At 36.3% G+C, this 22,761-nt stretch overlaps 1 long non-coding RNA gene across 1 annotated transcript; it reads right to left on the bottom strand.

The window, feature by feature from the left end:
- Positions 1-17,896: 17,896 nt before the first annotated feature.
- Positions 17,897-22,403, bottom strand: LOC137041920 (uncharacterized). Its single transcript, XR_010898180.1, has 5 exons — positions 22,328-22,403; positions 21,509-21,563; positions 21,239-21,279; positions 20,895-21,016; positions 17,897-18,326 (listed from the first exon to the last, which is right to left on the bottom strand). It is a non-coding gene; the product is annotated as an uncharacterized lncRNA (long non-coding RNA).
- Between the last annotated feature and the right edge of the window lie 358 nt (positions 22,404-22,761).

The following is a 22,761-nucleotide window of genomic DNA, read 5'->3' as shown; positions in this document are numbered from 1 at the left end:
TATTCTAATATGCTGATTTGCTGCCCAAGAAACATTTCTTATTATCAATGTTGAAAACTATGTTGTGCTGCTTAATATTTTTGTGGAAGCCGTGATACATTGTGTGGCACCAATTATGAACAGAAAGTTACAGCTATTGTTGCTTAATTGTGGTAATTTTGACCATTAATTGGAAAAGTGTGATGTTCTTACATCTGTTATCTTTTTAAGTTTGTTTTGAACAATATGAAACCTGTGCATAATGCACAGCATCCCATTTGTTTATTCAGAGTGTACAATAGCATGACATGTTTATTTCAAGGTGAATGTCTACTGTAAACTGTCTATGGCAAAAAGGAAGCCAGAGACTAATAATTTACTATTCATTAAGGCACTGGCACAAGATGAGAGGCTGTGCGGGAAGTTGAAAGGAAGTAGCTCTAGCTTTTAATTTCCTGCAGTGAGCGCGTCTGCAGACTCATGGTTAAAGCGGATCCTGTAATTCATGCAGCTCCCACCACTGTACTGTATCAGACAGCAACAAACAGACCAAATCACCGGGCAAAGCTGCTATGCATGTCAAAATAAAAGAGCACATTTATGCACAATTAGGACTTTCATGCTTACATCTATCAAAGTGAAAGTTATAGTGAAAGTATATGAACCCTTGCATTTACACTGGATTTATATATAAATTATTCATACAATTTGATCTGATCTCCAAATAGAGGTCACAATTACAGACAAATACAGTCTGTTTAAACTACTAATCAATGATACATGTCTTTATCGAAAAAAAGGATGTGCTGATTTTATGGCCAAAAATAAAAATAAATTCCCAATAGGGATGTCCCAGTACCAAAATTCCAGTAGTCTGTACCAATACCATCAAAATCTTGCGGTACTCGGTATCAATTTCGGTACCACAGCAAAATGTTTTTTTTAACCATTTAAAAAAATGTATTAAATGTGTATTATTTATGATGATAATCATTATAAGTAAATAATACAAACATTTAATTGCTGTATGCTGTTTAAAAGCAACATGTTTTTTTTTTTTTTTTTTAAAGAAAAAATAATCAACCATTCAGGCATAATTATTATTAGTAGAGTCGTATAGAGTCTGGGAAACGACATAATTGCCCGTTGCATTATGGGCAGTCGCCGCCATGTTTTAGGACACGCTCAGGAGCGTACAATGATAACACATATGAATCACTAGAGAGAGAAAAAATAACTATTCACATTAATACTTTTTACTTTTTAATAAAGAACTGCTTGCACTCACTTAGAATGAATGTACAAATATTCAAATCTCTTGCGTACATGAACGCTTAGTCGTACAGCCAGGACATTGCACATATTCATCACATTTCATACCATCAGAAATCATACGGCCGTCTTCTATCGCACCACACACACAAGACTACACACTGATTTCTGTTTCACAGTTTATTTTTTTTAATATAGCCTAACTAAAAAGTCTGTATCTGATATTTAAATTAATATTGCTTGATCTCAGCCAGTGGATCATTTTTTTAATAAACATATATTCCATATTACTGTAAAGCATTAAGGGATAACGTATAAGATTATAGCCCGTAATGTAGCAAATGATTTGAATTGAAAAAAAGCAACTTTAGCCTAAAATACTAAAAAATTTACTGGACTTAAAAGGTACAAGTACAAGATTCTTTCTAATGAGAGAAGCTGAACAATGAAGAATTTCCAGATGGTTTACATTATTTTTATGCCGTGAGCATAATATAGACGGTTCAGAAATCAAAAATCTGTAATATATCTGTTATGAATAATAAATATATAAACACAAATTATAAATACACATTTTAGGTAAGCTGTTTATTTTTTAAACCTGTCGTTTCCAAGCTGGTAAACTGAAAGATTGCACATCATTTGAGTGTCTTTTTTTCACGCATGCTTGAGAGCGGCTGTAACAGTCCATAACACAGCAAGCATACACCATTAGAATTTGTTTTTAACTGAGTTTTTAACTTTTAAACACGTTTTAACGTCTACTCCCCTATTACTCATTCTTTAATGTAGTGTCTGTGTCCTAAAGTCCACGAATGCATTGTGTTGGTGACGTCACGTTCCAATTCTCTATTATTATTACGTAATATCTAATTATATGTTATGTTATATAAAACTATATAATTTAATATCTAAATCTACTGTAGGCTACAACTGTAGCCTAATATATTCTGTCAATTTTTTTTTTTTAAACCAAACTTTTATTTTGACGGGTTGCCGTGAAGAGCGTCTGTGTTCATGATTTAAACGTTTTCACAAATGAAAAGGTAAATTCTCATGAAGTGACGGTTTATGCGTTCATGTCCTCATATAGTGACACATGGCAGAGACTACAAAGACAGCGAGCGCGCACCCCTGCGCACATGTACTGCGTGTGCGCCCGCACGCGCATCTGCGCCCAATTTCACTCCCAGAGATGCAGAATGTGCAGGACTCTGCAGGAGTGATATTTAAATGTTATTTTGCAGTTTAATATTCACAGACAGACACTAGTACATATTTCGCTACATTCTGGAGCCCTGCGTTTAGATAAACACGGAAGTGACTGAGCTGTGGTAACTAGAGCAGATCTGGCAACCCGGATGCCGAAACACTACTGACTTTGTGATTGGTCGATAGGTGGAGGGCAGAGCTTCAGGCCTAAACACAACATGTCAACATCAACATCAGTTGAAGGCTGCAACAACAACTTTTAAATGACAATATCCTGTCCGGACAACTATTGACAATGATGTAAGTATTTGAAATTAACATGATTTCTTAATGTCTAGTGACATATCAGGGCCATTTTATGATTCATTGAAATACATTTCTTACATACAGTTCCTTTAAGTACCGATTTGGTATCGAAGTACCAGTACTTGTGACATCCCTAATGCCCAATATTAAAATTCTATACTATTAAAAATGTAAACAATGAAAACACTAAGACTAAAATCAGTTGTTTTATATAAATTAATTTAGGCATCACAACATTATAATGTGCAGTACAAAAAAATGTACATTCATTTAACGATTGCATTTATAAGCATTAATAAATATTTATCTTTGTAAAAATGAACCGATTGTTAGATGGCAGCAAAGGTCATCTAAATCTAAAAGTAGAAGAAATAAGGATGAACTATTAAATATCCAATATTGGCTGATATCAGAAAATTAATCAATGATAACTGATAAGATACTGATACATCATGATGCATCCCTAAAAAAAACTATTATAATAATATTAAAATAAAACAAATACATCCATGGCAAATTCAATGGTTCACATCAGCGTTATTTTAGTATTATTTATATATTATTAACGTATGTATTTTTATCTTTTAAATTAGCTTTTATTGTCAGTTTTTTATTGACTTGAGGTTTTATTACATTTATTACGTGCTTTTATAATTAGTTTTTGCGTTTGCATGGTTTTTACATTCAAAAACATTATAATGAATAACTAATAGGCTATATCCTACCCTGGTTTTGAGCCTCTTTCATGGAATGCTCAGTTTTTATGGGCGTGCCACACTGAAGACTTGGACGTAAACGCCCACTGCTATGACAGGATGAGCTTTGCATATTTAATGAGCTTCAGCTCCCGTCAGGACACGTGCGGGATTGTTTTGAAAGCGTGTGGGCAAATGCCAACCGGAATGATTCGCCCACAGGGCTCGCAAAATATCTTTATCAAACAAACATTATGATTTATCTCTTATCCAATTAATCTAATTTATGTTCAGTTAGAAACGTACACAAAATCAATGGATATAAAACAATCTGTAACAATGCAATACTATCACATATAAAAAAACATTTTTACTCACACAAGTGTGTTGCTTCGTTCATTCATGTAATCTCATCCTGTCTGCAAATTCAGTCTCTTGTTTACAAACGAATCTGAGATTAAATACAGGAACAAACGTACAATGTCTTCCCCACATGAGCTGGATATTCATTAAAAATAAAGTTCATCCATGCATTCATAAAACTGGAATTGAATGAAAATTATACCGCATGTTTATTTGAAGTTCGATCCAGTTTAGCTCCAGGTAGGCCAGTGTTATTTATCATGTCGGATAAAGAGTCAGTGGGCGGGACTACAGAATTAGACGTACTTCACTCTTACGTCACAGCCTGGCACATTCTGAGACCTCTCGTTTGCTGGGCCTGGTGTCAATAAAAGCTTTTCTTTGACTAACAAGGAAGTTTTCAGCTCCGAAACTCCAGGATATTCTTGTATTACCATGACCTTATATATCAAAAGCTTGAAAGTTGATTTCTCAATTCATGCCTCTAAGTTTTGCCAACATTTCTAATTTCTAGGCTTTAGGTTTGTGTTTTTCCATGTAATTCATCTTCTAATTTATTTCAAATTTATTTCAATTAGTGAAAAACTTTTTAATAGTTTTAACAACACTGGTTCGTATGTTTTCTTGCAACTGTATAAGGAAAGGTGTTTGCCATTCCACCAAAGCCAGAAATCAGAAAATACCACTAACTAGTTATTTAAATGCCTAGTTTAGTTTCAAAGATCTAATTTAGCCACAGATGCTGGATTATTATTTTCCAAAATGTGAATGTATCTTAAAGGCCCACTGAAGTGCCTTGAAACGCGCTGCATTATTCAATGTGTTGACGTAATTTCCCCTGAAACGGCTCTAGCTGTTAGCAGCTCCTTCCCTTTTTTTGAAACAGCCAATAGCGTTTCGTTAATATAAAGTTTGACTAGAGCGCAAGAGCGGACCTTCCTGTTTGGTAAAGCCAGTTTCCTTTAACAGTAGGTCCGTTTACATGGAGCACTGTAATCGGTTTAAAAGCCAAATCCGAATGAAAATGCTCCATATAAACACCTCAATTGGAATAAAAATGCTCAAACCGAATGAAATTGTAATTGCTTTGAGAGAGGTGGGACAAATCTTTTCATGAACCGATCAAACGAAAAAAATCACCATGTAAACGACCTGACCCGATTACTTTTGAGTGTTATATGACATGATACACATTTTGAACAACTTCCTGAGTTGTCGCGGACAGGCACCGAATGCTGCCACTGGTGTGCTTACACTCATTGAAAACAATATGTTTGAATTTTAGAGACGTGGCGCGCGCTGCGCTTTGCTTCACATCCGGTGTGCGACCCCCTTGATGCGGCAGACAAACTGCATGTCACAAAATGATTGTGATTGAAAGTCAGCACATGTAAACACCAGATCGGTTTAGATAACGTATCATGTAAACAGTCCACTAAATCTTTCAATCCAAATTATTTTAATCGGAATGAAAAAAAAGTTTGCATGTAAACCTGGCTACTGTTTATCATCATAATCTCCTTCATATCGCTTTGAAATGCAGCATTCTGTGCAGAATTCAAATGGGTACGATATGTTTTATTTTCTCCGCGGACTCGCGCATATGATCCACGCTGCGCTCTCGTGTCTGTAGTCTAAATTTAGACCAGAGCCGTTGGGGTGTGTGCGCTGCTGCGGTGCGTGAAACTTTATTCGCCTCAAATGAAAGCATATTTACACTGAATTGTTTCCTATCACATATATAGTGTGCTATGTGCCTTTCACCATGTAGAAATTAGTAAATGTGTGTTAACAACTGACCGATTTCAGCCACAGCTTCAGCAGTGTAATAATAATGTGTTCGATTTATATAGCGCTTTTCAAGGCACTCAAAGCACTTTACATTGAAGGGGGGAATCTCCTCAACCACCACCAATGTGCAGCATCCACCTGGATGATGCGACGGCAGCCATATTGCGCCAGAATGCTCACCACATATCAGCTGATTGGTGGAGAGGAGACCGAGTGATGAAGCCAATCAGGATATGGGGAATATTAGGAGTCCATGATGGACAGGGGCCAATGGGCAAATTTGGCCAGGATACCGGGGTTACACCCTTACTCTTTTTCCGAAAGACATCCTGGGATTTTTAATGACCACAGAGAGTCAGGACCTCGGTTTAACGTCTGATCCGAAAGACAGTGCTCATTGACAGTATAGTGTCCCCATCACTATACCGGGGTGTTAGGACCCACACAGACCACAGGGTGAGCACTCCCTGCTGGCCTCACTAACACCTCTACCAGCAGCTACCTGGTTTTCCCAGTTGGTCTCCCATCCAGGTACTGACCAGGCTCAGCCCTGCTTAGCTTCAGTGGGAAACCAGTCTTGGGCTTTAGATTCTAGAGAGCATTTTGATTGGACAGAACATTTGATGTGAAAGTGAAGTCTCCAATGATGTCACCAAAATCTGAGATTCACTTTAACGGAAGTGGGAGACTGTACATTTTGAATGCTCTTATCTCCTAAATGCAAATTTTGTCATAGTTTTGGAACATACCAGCTTATTTATAACTTTAAGGCTAACACAGTCATACCAAAAGCTAAAACACTTAAATTTTGATTTCAGTGGACCTTTAAAGATAAAGCATGAAATGATGGACTGTTAGGACTGAATAGTTGCTGAGCAGTGAAAGGAAGTCTTGCTTCAGCAAGAGCATGTTGTTACCATTTACAACCACACACTGCCCTCACAGATGTGTGAAATACCAGGCTCCCTTGCCATATGCATACATCCTACTGATCATGCTCTCTCAGCCCGCTTGACATCACGTGAGAGGGGATGTTACACCTACAGCTGTTTGTTTTCCATTTTGTTTCAAGCACAGGAAAGGCTGGACAAGGTTGTGACATCATATGCTAGCTGTGTGACAGACAGCTGAGAAGCATTCCTCGCGTGCAGAGATCACCACTTTTAGTCACCCTGAAGAGCAACGCAAGTCATAAATGGACACATTCATTCTGGCCTTCCAGAACAGAAGAGCTCTCTGTATACCTACTTTCCATAGCATAACAAAGTTTGAGGAGTTTGTTATGACACACGTGTCTCTATTAAAGTGTACTGCATCTCTTTAAACTGTATCAGGTTTCACAGCTCCTATAAACACACAGCAGTACTCTCAAGCATTGCACAACACTGGTCACATTAGATGCTCTGTACAAATTCTAGTAAAAGGCTATAAATCTATGCTATAAATGTTGAATAATGGTCGATAATATGGTCAGGTATTTTTATTTATTTTGACAGAATTTATTTATTCAGAATGAGCCAATATTCTTGAATAAATCAGTTAAGTAAATTATTCAATGCATCACTTGTAAAGTGAATGAATCAGTGTTTTGGACGAATCGGTTTAAGGAAAGATTCAATGACTCTTTCTTGTCATGATTACGATTACAAAGTTACGTTGTGCGGTTTGTGGGGTTGCTGGGCACAGTATTAAAATCAAATTATTCACTTTATGATTATTAATTTTAAATATTACATTTCTGAAACATGATTAATTAGGTTAATTCGGATAATTAATTAGATGCTTAATTAGAATATTTTATGATGACTAATCACTTGTCCACAAATTCCAATTGGGGGACTAATTATTTAAGCATTTTTTTATTTACAATTATTTAAACAATCATTCACAAAAAAATCCATATTGATCAACCACCTCTAGATTATTTGTATAACATATGTGGAGTTCATTTGTTTTTCGACCATATTTTGATCACCTCCCCTTAACAGCCTGTTCAATGCCTTGATAAGATCAATGAGTGTGGGTCAAGAGAGCAAATATTCAGATGTGACAGCACCCTAATATGACCCAGAAATGAACCCAACCACTCTAATCGCTTGTTTTAACAATGAGTTGATTTAAATTCAATCAGTTTAATTTTGTATTCTGTAAAAATTGCATTCTGCTGATCTGCAGTAACATACTGGGCGAATCACCTCAGAAATGAGATTCCTTTCTGTTAATTCATCTGTTACCGGAGCTCTGAAGCAGATCATCCAGTGTTTGAACAGTGGGCAGAGCTGCTGTCTGGATAAGATGGATGAACTGAGGTGGCGTGTTGCATAAGGTCTGGTCAACAGTGTGCACTTCTTAGATATTTGACGGCAGTCCATCTGTATGTGACCACCACAGACAACTGAGAGATGCCTTTCTGCCATAATATTTACCCTGCAAATGTTTTGGTTTCCATATTTGTAACTGATAGAAAATCCCTTTACATTAAAGATTTACTTTAAAACAAGTAAATTAAATATAAAATAGCTAAATTTGTCCTTTTGTTGTGCCTGGCAGTTTTATTATTTATTTTTCTTTAAAGCTACAGCGGTGAAATGGTATATGACCATCCAGTGAATAATAGTTTCTGTTCCTCTCAATTCTGATTTTGTTTTAACTCCTACGGTGGCCGATTTAGTCCAAGATTAACATGGCAATCTCCCTCTTCATATTTGACACGGTGCCATCGAGTGTTAAAATGCAAATGGCGAAGCTTGAATTTATGGGTATGACCCATAAACACCAGGATGAATTAGAGTGGAGACTACGAGCCAGGCCTTCTCATCCAACCTTAGTGCCTGACCTCACAAATGCCCTTCTAGAAGAATGGTACAAAATTCCCATAAACACACTCCTAAACCTTATGGAAAGCCTTTCCCAGAAGAGTTGATGCCGTTATAGACACCAAAAGGTGGGCCAACTCATAACCTAGTGATTAATTATGGGATGTCGTTAAAGTTCACTTGCATTTAAAGGCAGGTGTCCTAAAACTTTTGGCAGTATAGTGTATAAATAGTTTTCTATTTTTATATTGTATTTCTCTGTTCATTTTTTCATCAGTGAAAGGAATAAATATTTGCTAAAACTTATTCTATTTCCAGGGCACTTTCGCCCATTTGGTATGAAACCAAAGAACAGAAGAGCGACTGAACAAACATGAGGGCTAATATTGGGTTGCGCACATCCCTATTTCCCGAGCACTCTCTGCGGGGCCGGACAAAAGGCCCACAGTAATATGAGCCTGCGGAGTGCAGGTCTCTTTGCCTCAGATGCATGAATGAGTTCCTTTAGAGAGTGAGGCTGGAGCGAACACCTCACAGCAACACATAGTGCTGAGTGAGATAAAAAACACACACTCTCACACACATAATCCTCCTCGGGCTCTCACTTGAACAATGAACATTAGACCTACAACACTGCCAACACTTGCTGCTCAGCAGCTGTGCCCATCTGATTCAGTCGCTCAAAAGAAAATGCTGCATATCCTACTTTAATATGAAACCAAAGCTTTGTCCGAGCAGCTACTTTACTGAAACAAATACTTGTTGCTGTTGTAGCCACTGTTCAAATCAACACCATCTATTGATCCAGTTTCTCATATACACTTTGCAAAAACAGGCACTGAAAGAGAATAGCGCAGCTTTTGTCCCCAGTGTGGGAAATTTCTGCTGATTTCTCCAAACCCCAGAACCAGGTTAGAGCTCTATAGACAATTTGTCAACAAACTCTTTGTACATGAACACCTGGTTTGTGCATGTTTAGACATTCAAATCAGTGTTTATTACAGTACAGTACACTACAGTACAATGTACTGGCCTGAAGAAGACAGTATGACAGTTTTGCCTCAGGACGGTGGGTGGCATTTTTTTTGACAAACTCTTCTATGACAAGCATGTTTTTAAAAATAACTGTGATTATTTTCTAAGGCATAAAGTTAAAAATGTCAGGGATACAACTGTCCTGATATCATAATAGAAAAAAAGACTAAATAATAATAATCATTTAAAAAAGAAAAAGCATTTTGCCATAATCTTAACAATTTCTTTACAAAAAAAGTTAAACCCTTTAGTTAAAATTACAAATATATATTTTTATAAAAAGGTGAAACATTACAGTAATATTGTGAAACATTATTACAATTTAAAATAATGGATTTCTATTTTAATATACTTTAAAATATAACTTATTTCTGTGATGCAAAGCTGAATTACTCAATTATTATTCTGCTTATGCTGAAATTATTCCAATATGCTGATTTATTATCAACAGTACTGCTGCATTTTTTTATATAACCCCTGATACTTTTTCAGAATTATTTGATGAATAAAACATTCAAAAGAACAGTATTTATTTAAAATATAAATATTTTGTAACATTATACACTACCGTTCAAATATTTGCGGTCAGTTGTTTTTGAAATGTTTTTATCTTTTTTAAAGAAATGAATACTTTTATTCAGCAAGGATGTGTTAAACTATTATTTTAAATCGTAATAACGTTTCACAATATTAGTTTTTTCCTCTGTATATTGATCAAATAAATGCAGACACTTGATGACCATAAGTGACTTCTTTCAAAAAACATAAAAATAATAATGTTTCCCAACTTTTGACCAGAATATATATACAGACACATTTTCAACAGTTGCACTAAAAGACATTTTTAGGGTCTATACATTTTAACTTTTTTTCAAACCATATGATGCCAAAATGTACTAAAAAAGGTTTTTAAATAATTTTCCGTTTATTCATCTTGGACACTTATTTGTTTTTGACACAAGTCTCCTTTGCAAAAGTCAAAACATTACATAAAAATTGTGGGAAAAGTCTTACAAAAAATATGGAATTTCTTTTTAGCTAGGGTGTTACATAATATATTTATATAAAACCCCAAAGCAAGAAGATAAAATGTTGAGGCACATATCCACTTGTGGGTTGAAATCAGACAACCGTGACACTCCAATAATTCACCTTTTGAAAAGAAACCAAGGTTTTTGCAAATCTCCATCAAATCTGTCTGTGCTCACTTACAATCCCACATGACCAATATCACACCTTGATCTAAGACATCTGCACACATTCCTGCAGCTCGCTCCCAAATGGAAGTGTTTGAAAGGAACGAATTGATCAAAACAGGAGACCCATATGCTCTTAAACGCTGCATAACATGAAAATGTGAATGCTGGGAATGTTATCAGCATTCAAGTCCACTGCTGATCCAGGGTACCTTCACTTGCAAAGCGTTGCTTATCATCACCCCCAGCATCCAAGCATCTATCCAAACATAGCCAATCTAAACAGTTAATCTCTGCTCTGTCTAATATCACACACCTGCGGTAGATAAAACAGAATGTGGGAGGACATACATTTTTTCTTTAAAAAAAGAAAAGAAAAGAACATTTGGATATTTTTGCTAAACCTGGATCAATTTACTTAAATCAACCTGGCTTTAAAAACATTGATCTTTGACAGCAAATTATTTAAATATTACAAGGTTACTGCACGTTTGACATATATATGTTAACTATTAACCTGCCCTCAGTATGATTTTTTTGTGTCGTTAATTTGGGTTTATTGCTAAATAATTTGTGTCTTGCTATGATATTTATCACAGAGAACAAAAAGATAACTGCTGATCGCACGTTACACAACCGCCACAAACCACAGATAAAACCCTTTCACACAGAGATCAGCTGTGTATTTTTTTGCAGATTTTCCAAAGCCTGTGATTAAAGAGCTAATTACCAGCATTCCTTGTAGGCTACTGTTAAGAAAGCAGCACAAACACTAGACACCTTATTCCAAGTATTGAGCTGCTGCACTTTTTAATGCTTTACACAGATATTTTAAAGGCACAATATGTAATGTTTCAGCATTAAAAATATAAAAGATCACTATATCTATGTTATATATTTTTTAAAGTTGTGTGTTTACATTATCCCGACAGTTCCAATTAACTTCTAAATCCAGAGAAATTAATAATTTAATTCGAAGACACGGACCGTGTCTTTATTTCCATTATGTCGCCCGTCTTTCACGTCATATCCACGTTTGCGTCTTGCTTCCTGCGGAACCGCCAAACTCAAAGAGGAACACTGACAGTATAAGGGGAACACCCGTATAAAAAAGTCTGTATGATAATGGATTATGACTACTCTTTGCCTGTACGTTTTGCCAGCTCAACAAAGCGCAAACGTACAGGTGAAAAAAATGACCCGAGAAGATTTTGGGACAGTAGAAGAAGCAAGAGACGTGTAAACCTTGGAGAAGCCTTTGAAAGATGGCGAAATCTTCGTGACAAGCTCGGACTGCAGAGAGATGCTGATCTTGCTCGCGTTTTAATAAACAGGTCATTTAAGTAACCATTCAGCAAACATAATAATCATATAATCATAACATGCTATATGTTTGCATATTGCATAGCGATCTTGACCACATTGAGACGCGTTTAGCTGAATACGTATACATTTTGTATTGTATCGGCTTTTCAAACAGGCGGATCCTGTGTTTTTGGAGACTGAAACAGCTATTTTTTTTTAAACTGATTCAAAAGTATATTTCTATCCGTATATTTGGTGACACGATGATGATGTCATGTGTAAAACGCAGATGGACTAGCTATTATTGGTTTTATATGTAGCTGGAGAAAGTAACGTTAGCTTCATAAGGTAATATGCCACTATCTTGGTCAATTAATATAAGGTGACCGTCACTTTTATCATATGTTAATACTAGCTACATATAATATTGATTTAATAATGATCTACTTATTCATATATCTCTGAGTTCCAAAATAAATGTTTATTAGAATGATTGATGAACGTGGGGAGCGACACAGCGCGTGTTCCAATGAACAACGTATTACTGGTGCTGGTTCTCTCATTTACTATGTTTTATGTTGGTAATGATAAACTAAATTGAAATGTATTTCCTTAGTGAACAGCTGATATACAGAATGTTCGACAATCGCGGATACCATGTCAACATATCTATAATTTGAGTAACTCAAATTATGATGCGCGGTTAATATGTCAACATAGCCTACCAACTTATATTTATAGCGAACGCCCGCACAACATTCTGACTCACACATTAGCTAACGTTACTGATAAGTTTGTTAAGTAACGGTAGCTCGCTGCTATTTCATTAGATTGACATTACATAAAGTGAAAAGCCGTAACTAAACTTAACAATAATAGAGTAATATAACAATTACCTTGTCAGTGAACATGTTTTCTGCTGGAGATTCCAGATTCGCTGGTTAACAGTGACAATGACAACAACTCCCATGAGCCCACGCACTTTCCCGACGTCATCAAAGTACGTCAGCTGTTATTATTTTGAATGAGTGACCCCTAGTGGCCAAAACTTGCATACTGCACGTTTAATGCTTAATCTGGTGTAAAAAAACAAAACAGCATTTTGCTCTGGTTTGTTGTCAATATGCATATTTATTTAATCACTTATCTATTATAATAACTATCATTAATAATATTAATTATTAGGGCCGGGATTTTGACACGTTAAAGTCTCGTAATGAATTAATCTTAATTAACTGCCATGTGATTGGTTGATTAGATAATTGCATTAATGAGAAATTGAACAGGTGTTCCTAACAATCCTTTAGGTGAGTGTATATACATACATATGTATGGGTCGGTGGCGCTGCTCTGTAGCGACCCGGGCGCGTGCTGTCGTTGCTTGTAGTCTACGTGTTTTAAGCGTTTGGTGTTTTGTTTTAATTTGTGTCTTAAGTGCTTTTGTGCTTGACCAAAATGGCATTGGGCCTCCACATTATACTTCAAGTCCTGATTTTTATCAGTGATTACTTAATTTCCCGCTCTGCGACAATCGTGCTGTGGGAACATGAGCTAAGCCGTGGTTACTCCAGAGAGACTTTGCTGTCCCTCCGACCACTTCAATCAACACCACCGAACAACCTGCCAGCGGCCATCCGAGCAACACATACCGGCACGCGGCTTAAACGCAAGCGAGGAAGACGGGGAGGCGTCAGGGAACGGCTCCGCCGGCGAATCAACAAACCACCGCTGCCGTCAATAATCCTCAGCAATGTGCGATCGCTGACACCAAAGATGGATGAACTTCGTATCAACCAGAGGAGCTGTTTCGAGTACCGGGAATCTAACCTTATGGTGTTCACCGAGACGTGGCTTCATCAGGGAGTCCCGGACTCTTTGCTCAACTTGGATGGTTACTCACTGGTGCGAGCCGACCGCTCCGACACGTCCGGGAAAAGGAAAGGAGGAGGAATCTGCATGTACGTGAGTGACAAATGGTGTAAACAATACACAGTGAGAGAGACTATATGCAGCCCTGATGTCGAACTGCTTTGCGTATCTATGAGACCTCATTACTTACCAAGGGAGTTTGGCAATATTATTATAGCCGCTGTTTATGTCCCACCTAGCGCCAACGCAGGCAGAGCCGCCGCGCACATAGCAGAGTGCGCACATGAACAGTTACAACGCTCGCCTGGGGCGCCTATCTTTTTCTTGGGCGATTATAATCACTGCAAACTGGAGAGTGCACTGCCAGGCTTTCAACAATATGTAAAATGTAACACGAGAAATAACAGGATCTTAGATAAATGTTATGGAAATATAAGGGGGGCATATTCAGTCAAGCCCAAACCCCCAATCTCCAACTCAGACCATGACACATTACATTTTATACCGTCTTACAAATCTGTTTTCAAATCAAGCAAACCCGAACATAGATCTGTTTATGTGTGGTCAGATGATGCAATTGAAACACTAAAGGGGTGCTTCATGTGTACAGATTGGTCGATTTTTCATTCCTTAGAGCTTGATGAGGCTACTAGTACTATAACAGACTACATAGGGTTTTGTGTTGATAATGTAGTGGCCAGGAAGGATATAGTAGTGTACCCCAACAACAAACCCTATATTACAAAAGAAATTAAAGACTGCATAAATAGGAAAAAGCAAGCCTTTAGAAACAAGGATAGAGCGGGATTGTCAGTGGTCCAAAAAGAACTTAAACAACTCCTCAATAATGCGAGAGAAAAACATAGGCAAACGATGGAACAAAACTTGCAAACATTAAATACCAAAAAACTCTGGCACACAATGAAATCTGTGACTAATATGAACCCTGCAAAACAACATATCATTACACTGGACGATCAACATAAATCAAATGAGCTGAATGATTTCTTCCTGCGATTTGACTCTAAAAACTTTGCTCAGGAATGTGACAGTGTTTTGCAGTCCCTGCCAGCTATTGACTCTACCTGTTACCTGGAGGTGGACCCATGTAGCATCAAACGACTTTTCAGCAAAGTACATACGGGCACGGCCACAGGCCCTGATGGCCTACCAGCCTTTCTGCTCAAAAGCTGTGCAGAAGAACTATCAATGGCTTGGTGCCCTATTTTCCAGCAGTCGTTGGCTACTCATACTGTCCCAACTCTGTGGAAGAAATCAATTATAACTCCATTGCCTAAAAAAACAGGCGCCTCAGAAAATAAAGATTTTCGTCCTATAGCTCTAACCTCGACTGTAATGAAATGTTTTGAAAAATTCATTGTGTCTTTACTTATGAAGGATGTAGAGTCAAAACTAGATGTGTACCAGTTTGCCTATAAGCAAGAACGCAGCACTGATGACGCAATTCTATGCATCTCTCACTTTATTTCTAAACACCTCGAAAACATAAACGCTTATGCTAGAATCTTGTTTGTCGACTTTAGTTCAGCTTTTAACACAGTCCAAACTCATGTGCTTTTAGAGAAGCTTAAAAACATGAACGTTAATACTATCTTAATTAAATGGTTTTATTCTTTTTTAAACAACAGGGCACAGCAAGTGAGGGTCAACAGGACACTATCGGAGGTCAAATACTGTAACACAGGAGTTCCTCAAGGTTGTGTAGTGTCACCAATACTGTTTACATTGTACACCAATGACTGTAGGAAATTTCACGTTAACAACTATATAATGAAATTTGCAGATGATACCGCGATCTTGAGCCTTTTATACAAGGATGTAGACTCCTCTATGTTCCAAGATGAAATAGATACATTCGTTAAATGGTGTGACAGAAATTATCTATTTTTAAACATTCATAAAACAAAGGAGATGGTCTTTGACCCGAGGAAAGTTACAGACCACAAGCCAGTGGTCATTAAAAACCAGGAACTAACTCAGGTGTCCTCATACAAATACTTAGGTGTCCACATCGATAATCTTCTCTGCTAAAATACACATGTTGATAACCTGTGCAATAAACTGCAGCAGAGGCTTTATTTTCTGCGGCGATTAAGGTTGTATGGAGTGAGCAGTCAGATCATGATGATCTTCTACCGTGCAATATTGGAGAGTGTCATCAGATATGGAATTAGTGCTTGGTTTGGCAACTTAACACTAAAACTGAAAAACAAGCTTGCCAACATGCACAAAACGGCTATGAAAATTATAGGAAGGAGAGACTATGAGCCTATTCAGACCCTGTATGATCAGACAATTATGAAACAGGCTATGAAAATTAAATCTGATCTTAAACATCCCCTCTTCCTTGAATACGAAACCCTGCCATCAGGAAGAAGACTCCGTGTACCAAAATGTAAAACAAATCGCTTAAAATTATCATTTGTGCCAGCCTCCATTAAGCTGCTGAACAATGTAAAATAGAGCTGTGTCCAAAGGGAAAGAGGAAGAAAGGAAAATAAAGAAGTTTATCTATGATTCCGGTGCTATTAGGGCAACGTGCAATAAACATATAAGCACTTTAGTACATGCACTTTCATTCATGGACCTGAGTTGTCAATAATGTGTTTTTTTTTTTTTTTTTTTTAATGAATTACCTTTGCCTTATGCCCAAGCAGTATTTGTGTGATCTGTGATGTCTGTGGTGTTTTTTATGTTTGTGATGTTCTTTTAAGAAGCAACTATGCACTGTGCCCAAGCAGAATTTCCCCTCGGGGACAATAAAGTAACCAAACCAAACCAAACCACATTAGGGCCGGGACTTTAACGCATTAATTATGATTAATTACGCCAAAAATAAATAATTTTAACCACACTTATTTTTGCACCGCGGAACGTTTTTCAATGAATGAGTTTCGATGGACCGATTATACTGGAACACCAACTAGCGTAGGGCCCTATAAAATCTGTTTTATTTTTTCCCAAATTCCGTTTTTTCTGTTTTAATTTTTGCAGATTCCTTTTTTCCGTTAAAATGTTTGGCAATTCAGTTTTTTTTACCCTTTACTGTTATTTTGGTGAAAAAAGAGTGTGCTTTTAATGTTAATATAATAGAACATAAAAACAAAAAATAGGAATGACCTTAAATTTATTGAGGTAACAAACATCACTTTTACTTTTTAGGACAAATATGATGCAACATGCAACATAACACTGCACTTCAAGTACTTCAAATATTAATGGTTATTAGCTTTAAACTTTCCGGTAAAATACATTATAATAGTTTATATAAGTTAAAATGAAAGTGCTCCATTAGCTTTTTCTTTCAAGTAATTTTTTTTTAAAAAGAACTAAAAAAAAAAAATCTTAAGAATCATCTTTTACATACAGTACTATTAAGTAAAACATTTAAAGCTGAAAATTATCATTAAAAAATAACACATTTCACCATGAAATCATGTAGTGAATTGTTCTGTGTGCACTGTAAAAAATTCACCCGTATTTTTACGGTAAAGTACTGGCAGCTGTGGTTCCAGCCCTTTACCGCAATTTTACGGTTTCAAAAATGCTGTAATTTCACAGTAAAGTACAGGCAAGCTAGTTCCAGTAATTTACCGTAATTTTACGGTTTCCATAATGCTGTAATTTCACAGTAAAGTACTGGCAAGCTAGTTCCAGTAATTTACCGTAATTTTACGGTTTCCATAATGCTGTAATTTCACAGTAAAGTGCTGGCAGCTGTGGTTCCAGCCCTTTACCGTAATTGTACTGTTTCAATAATGCTGTAATTTCACAGCAAAGTACTGGCAGCTGTGGTTCCAGCCCTTTACCGTAATCTAACAGCTTTTAATTTGTATGGCTGTTCTGTAATTTCACAAAGTACTGGCAGCAATGGTTCCAACTACAATTCTACAGTATAAAATTTAATATAAATACTGTTTTCTATTTACTCTATTGTCTGATATCGATTAACATCCCTATGTACCATAATGTTTACAGACATTCCCAACAGACTTTTTACTCAATGGAAAAAATAAAGAAAAAGATTATGGTGTACATTATTTGCCATTTATTTAAAATAGGTTTTAACAATACATTCATTGCATTTTAAAATGTATTTTCTCTGTCTTTCTTTCCTTAAATACTGTTCTAGAGGAACCAGTAGGCAAAAACAGAAACCTTACAAAGAGGCAAAAAACCATAACTAAAAACAGCCAACATGTCACATCAGCAACCAGGCCAGAGAGGAATTCTAGGTCTGAGAGGAAATCATTGCGAATCAATGAATCAAAAACCCTTGATAGGGCAAAAAATACTGTCAAAACATCCCAAACCTGGTTTTAAAAGAGCTGGCCTGAGAGGAAGTCCAGATCTGAGAGGACATAATCAAGAGAACCAATTGGTGAAAAAACGTAGGAAGAGGCAAAAAACAGCCAACACGTCCCCCATCAGCTTTTGACAGATCTGGTCTTAGAGGAAATCCAGGTCTGAAAGGAAAGAAAATCAAGAAAATCTTAGTGGTAAAATAAAGCACATGGCAAAAACTAGTGAACTTTTAAAAGAGACATAAAATGATCATGTTAATGAACTAAACTAATCTTAAACAGCAATTGAGTGTGCAGTTTGTTTTGAATGTTTGTTACAGCATAGAGGAAAAACATAAAAAACAATCTTAACAGAAAGATTATGGGGTCAAGACAAGACCAGAAAGTTTAGCTGTGTGTAAAAGAAAGTGATTGTGTGTTTTCCAGTTAGCCGGATAGGAGTAAATTTATTTAGTAGATTTAGGAGTATATTATAATTGTGTATATGTAAAGACAGCTGTTAAGTTAAATGTGTACAAAAAAATTTACAGCAGAATAAGTACATTTGAGAGTACAGTGGGAAAAAAGCTGTAAACCCTCAACCTTTTGGAATTGGTTGGTTCTCTGCATTAGGTGATCATCAAATTTCATCTGATTTTTACCAGTCACAAGTATAGACAAACACAATTTCCTAAGAGGGATAGTTCACCCCAAAAATTATCATTTTCTTACCCCCATGCTATATATACACATGACAATCTTTTAAGTCCATACAATCACATTGATTGGCTGCCATTCTTTTGACACTTAAAAAACACAACAATCTTGACATTAATTCACAAGACCCAAGTGGATGAATCAATGTCCTCTGAAACCAAACGGTAGGTGTGTAATAAAAATATTAATATTTTTAACTCCCTTTATTTTTGTGTTAGAAAAACAAACAAAAAATGAAATGGTAAATAAACTATAAATCATTACTTCCAATCTACTGTCATAAGTGGGTTGTGAAGCTCATGCGAAATGTCGGTCATCTTTGCTTCTGTGTTACTTCTTGAACAAGCTTTCACAACGCACTTACATCACGTCACAATGTCCCTCTGATAAGTGCTCATATGACAGTAGACTGGAAGCAATGAGTTATTTAATTTAGCATGTTTAGGTTCTTTATTTTATTGCACAAACCTATCATTTGGCTTTAAAAGGCATTGATTTATCCACTGGAGTCATATCAATAACATTATATGGACTCAGAGATGGATTTGTTTCCTAAAAATCTAGTTTTGTTTTTGTTCATGATTCACTTGTTTGTTCTGAGCAGTTAAACTGTCCACTGTTCTTCAGAATAAAATCCTCCCCCTGGCACCCTTTATAATAGTTGAGTCCATCAGTAGTTCTCATTGTGAAAAGATGGGTCTTTAAATCATGCAGTCACTATTGTAAAGGGTTCAATTGTGCAGAATATGCTGGAAAACCAAAACTGTGCAGGACATGGTAGATTTTTCTGAAGAACATTGAGCAGGATAAAAAGCTCAGATCAAACAAGGCACTCATGTACAACCATCACAACACAAAAACAACATTTGTGGTTCATTGAGATAACAACAAGGTAGTCACTTACCAAATTAACATTTTTATTACACAGCCCCGAGAGTGTCTAATAGGATGTGTTGAGTAAAGTCATGAAAGATTATAACTGTTTGTGTAGCTAGCTTAAACACTTTGTTTTGTCTATGTGACTAATGAAGATCACATGAAATGTTAAGAACAATGCAGAAAATCATACAATTCCAAAGGGTTCAGATACTTTCTTACCACGGTAAAGGATTAGTTCATCGCAAAATGAAAATGTCCTGATAATTTACTCACCCCAATGCCATCCAAGATGTTCATGTCTTTCTTTCTTCAGTGGAAAAGAAATTAAGTGTTTTAAGGTAAACATTTCAGGATTTTTCTCCACACAACGGACTTCAATGGCATTTAGAATGTTGAAGTCCAAATAAATGCTGTTTCAAAGTGCTTCAAAGGGCTCTCCTCAATCCCAGCTGAGGAATAGAGTCTTATGTAGTGACTCAATGTGTCATTTTCTAAGAAAATTTAAATGTATATACTTTTTAACCACAATTGTTCATCTTGTGCTGGTCTGCAATGTGACAGGCATTACATCATCCCATTGGAAAGGTCAAAAGTACTTACCACCCCATTGTTTACTAGTATGGAGAAGGATTATCGTTCACATTTTATTGTATGTTGAATTACATATTTATGGTTTTGTTTTAGTTTATTGTTTAAAATGGTCATTTCGTGTGTATATCCTGGATGTCTAATGATGTCACGCGAGACCTTTCCGATGTGAGAACGTCATGCCTGGCACGGAGACCAGCACAATACGAACAATTGTGGTTAATAAGTATATACTATTTATTTTATTTTTTTAGAAAATGACAGATGGATTCCTTAGCTGGGAGTCATTTGAAGCACTTAAAAGTCCTTTGAAACATATTTATTTGGACTTCATTCTGGTTGCCATTGAAGTCCATTTTGTGGAGCAAAATTCTGATTTTTTTTCCCTCAAAAAACGTAATTTTTTTTTCCCCACTGAAGATAGAAAGACAGAAAGACTTGGATGGCATTGAGGTGAGTAAATTATCAGGAAATTTTTATTTTGGGATGAACTTATCCTTTAAGCGGTGTTGATTCTTTTAGGAAGCTGCACAAATGTGAGTGTCAGTGGGCATAAAGTTTAGTTACCTAGACGAAATTCCATTCGAAATCGATGAGGTTCCTTAGAGAAGCAACTTTGGGATTGACAGTGGCAGACTTCTTTTCCAGTCTTCTTTGAAACCGTCTTGCCTCTGCAGGTCTTAGAACCTCTTTCAGGGTTGATCCCAACACACACACACACACACACACACACACACACACACACACACACACACACACACACACACACACACACACACACTTTAAAATAGAAAACTTACAAAAATCTACCTTATCAATTTAAATATTGGATTAAATATACATTTGCTAAATTAAGGAACAATAAATGAAAATAAACAAATATAAAGGGTACTATAAAAGGGGACAAATACCTTTGAATTAATTCCAATGTGCCACATGCCTCCTCTGGATACTGAAAATTAAGACAGAACATTGTAAACATTATTCCAATTGCATTCAGAAATCGTGATTGTTTGCCCTTACAAACAACACGACCCTCTAGTCTAGGGTAATCATCCAGTGTTCAGTACAGTTATCTGCCCTCCCTGAAATTATTTTTTTCTTTAAATTATACACAACAGTTAAAACAAGTTTACACAAAAATATACATTGTCTGATAATTTACATGGCGTGAAACTCACCAATGATTAGGGATGCATACGGTGTCAGTAAAACTCCGTAACAAGTGATTGATTCCTAGAAAAAAAGAATACAATTATTATTTAATTTTTAACCAAGCAAAGAAATTCGACGTCAGAGCATGGAGAACATTGCATAGTGAAACCTCAGCTGTTGAAAACTATCTGTCTGCTAAAACGAGTGCATCAAGAATATCTGCCTCCTCTTTCAAAAACAACCTCTTTCACTTTTAATACTATGTACATGCGAATCTCACAAAAAAAGCACGTACTCGGACCACTAAATGAAAAAATATATAACGTTATATATAACGTTAAATATCTATTTTGCATTGGGAATTTTAGCTTTACATTATTTGCATGGAGACAGAACAAATTGACCACACAATTTTAATTGCTATCATGGTTCTGGATATTTCGAGTAGTTTTGTAATAATTCTCCATCTTATGTGCATGATATTAACGTTATGCGAATAACATTAATGCGATCTGGTTAGATTAACGTTAGCATCATGTAACATTAACTTACTAAACCAGAAATTCGAGATAAGGGTTAACGTTAATGTTACTACACAAGAAAGCCGAAATAATTTCTAAATGGTAACTTAACTTCAACCCAGCGAATTCGCAGTAAGTTAATACTTTACATCGGAGCTCAGAGAATATTCATTAGCAGGCGAAAGGCCTGATGCCGTTGAGAGCTCTGTCTGCAAAATGCGATTAGGGCTCAGTAACTTAGCACAGTCAAAAATAGCTTGTGAAAAAGGCGATTTTACAGGTTGGGAGCAACATAATAGAATAACTGCAAAGAAATAAACTCACCTTGAACATTGTCCTTCTTTAAAACCGCCTAGACAGAGGAGTGTTGCTGTTCTTTGACTGCGTCTGCTTTCTGTTTGAAAAAAAACCCGCGTTGAAGATGCCCCGCCCCCACCTGATATTTTTTACAGGCCAATACTGTTTTTTCCAGGAACAAGTGGATTTACACATAAATGCTGTAAATTTACTGCAAGTAATTAATTTATGGAACCTAGACTGTTAATTCAAAGGATTAAACTGTTTATTAAAATAACAGTATTTTACTGTTGGAAATCGCCTGTATTTTTACAGCAATTTTTTACAGTGTGTTTAACAAGAACCATTATGATATCCAGAGCTGTGAAAAATAAAAATACACAAAAACAACACTGCCTGAAGTTTTTTCCCCCAAATTCAAAGGCCCCTTTAAATTATTAAAACTAGATGCTTAATTTTGA

Source organism: Pseudorasbora parva, chromosome 15 (genome assembly GCF_024679245.1).
Source record: "Pseudorasbora parva isolate DD20220531a chromosome 15, ASM2467924v1, whole genome shotgun sequence".
Taxonomy (NCBI): domain Eukaryota; kingdom Metazoa; phylum Chordata; class Actinopteri; order Cypriniformes; family Gobionidae; genus Pseudorasbora; species Pseudorasbora parva.
The sequence above is the reverse complement of the archived record's forward strand: the minus strand, read 5'-3'. Positions and strand labels throughout refer to the sequence as shown.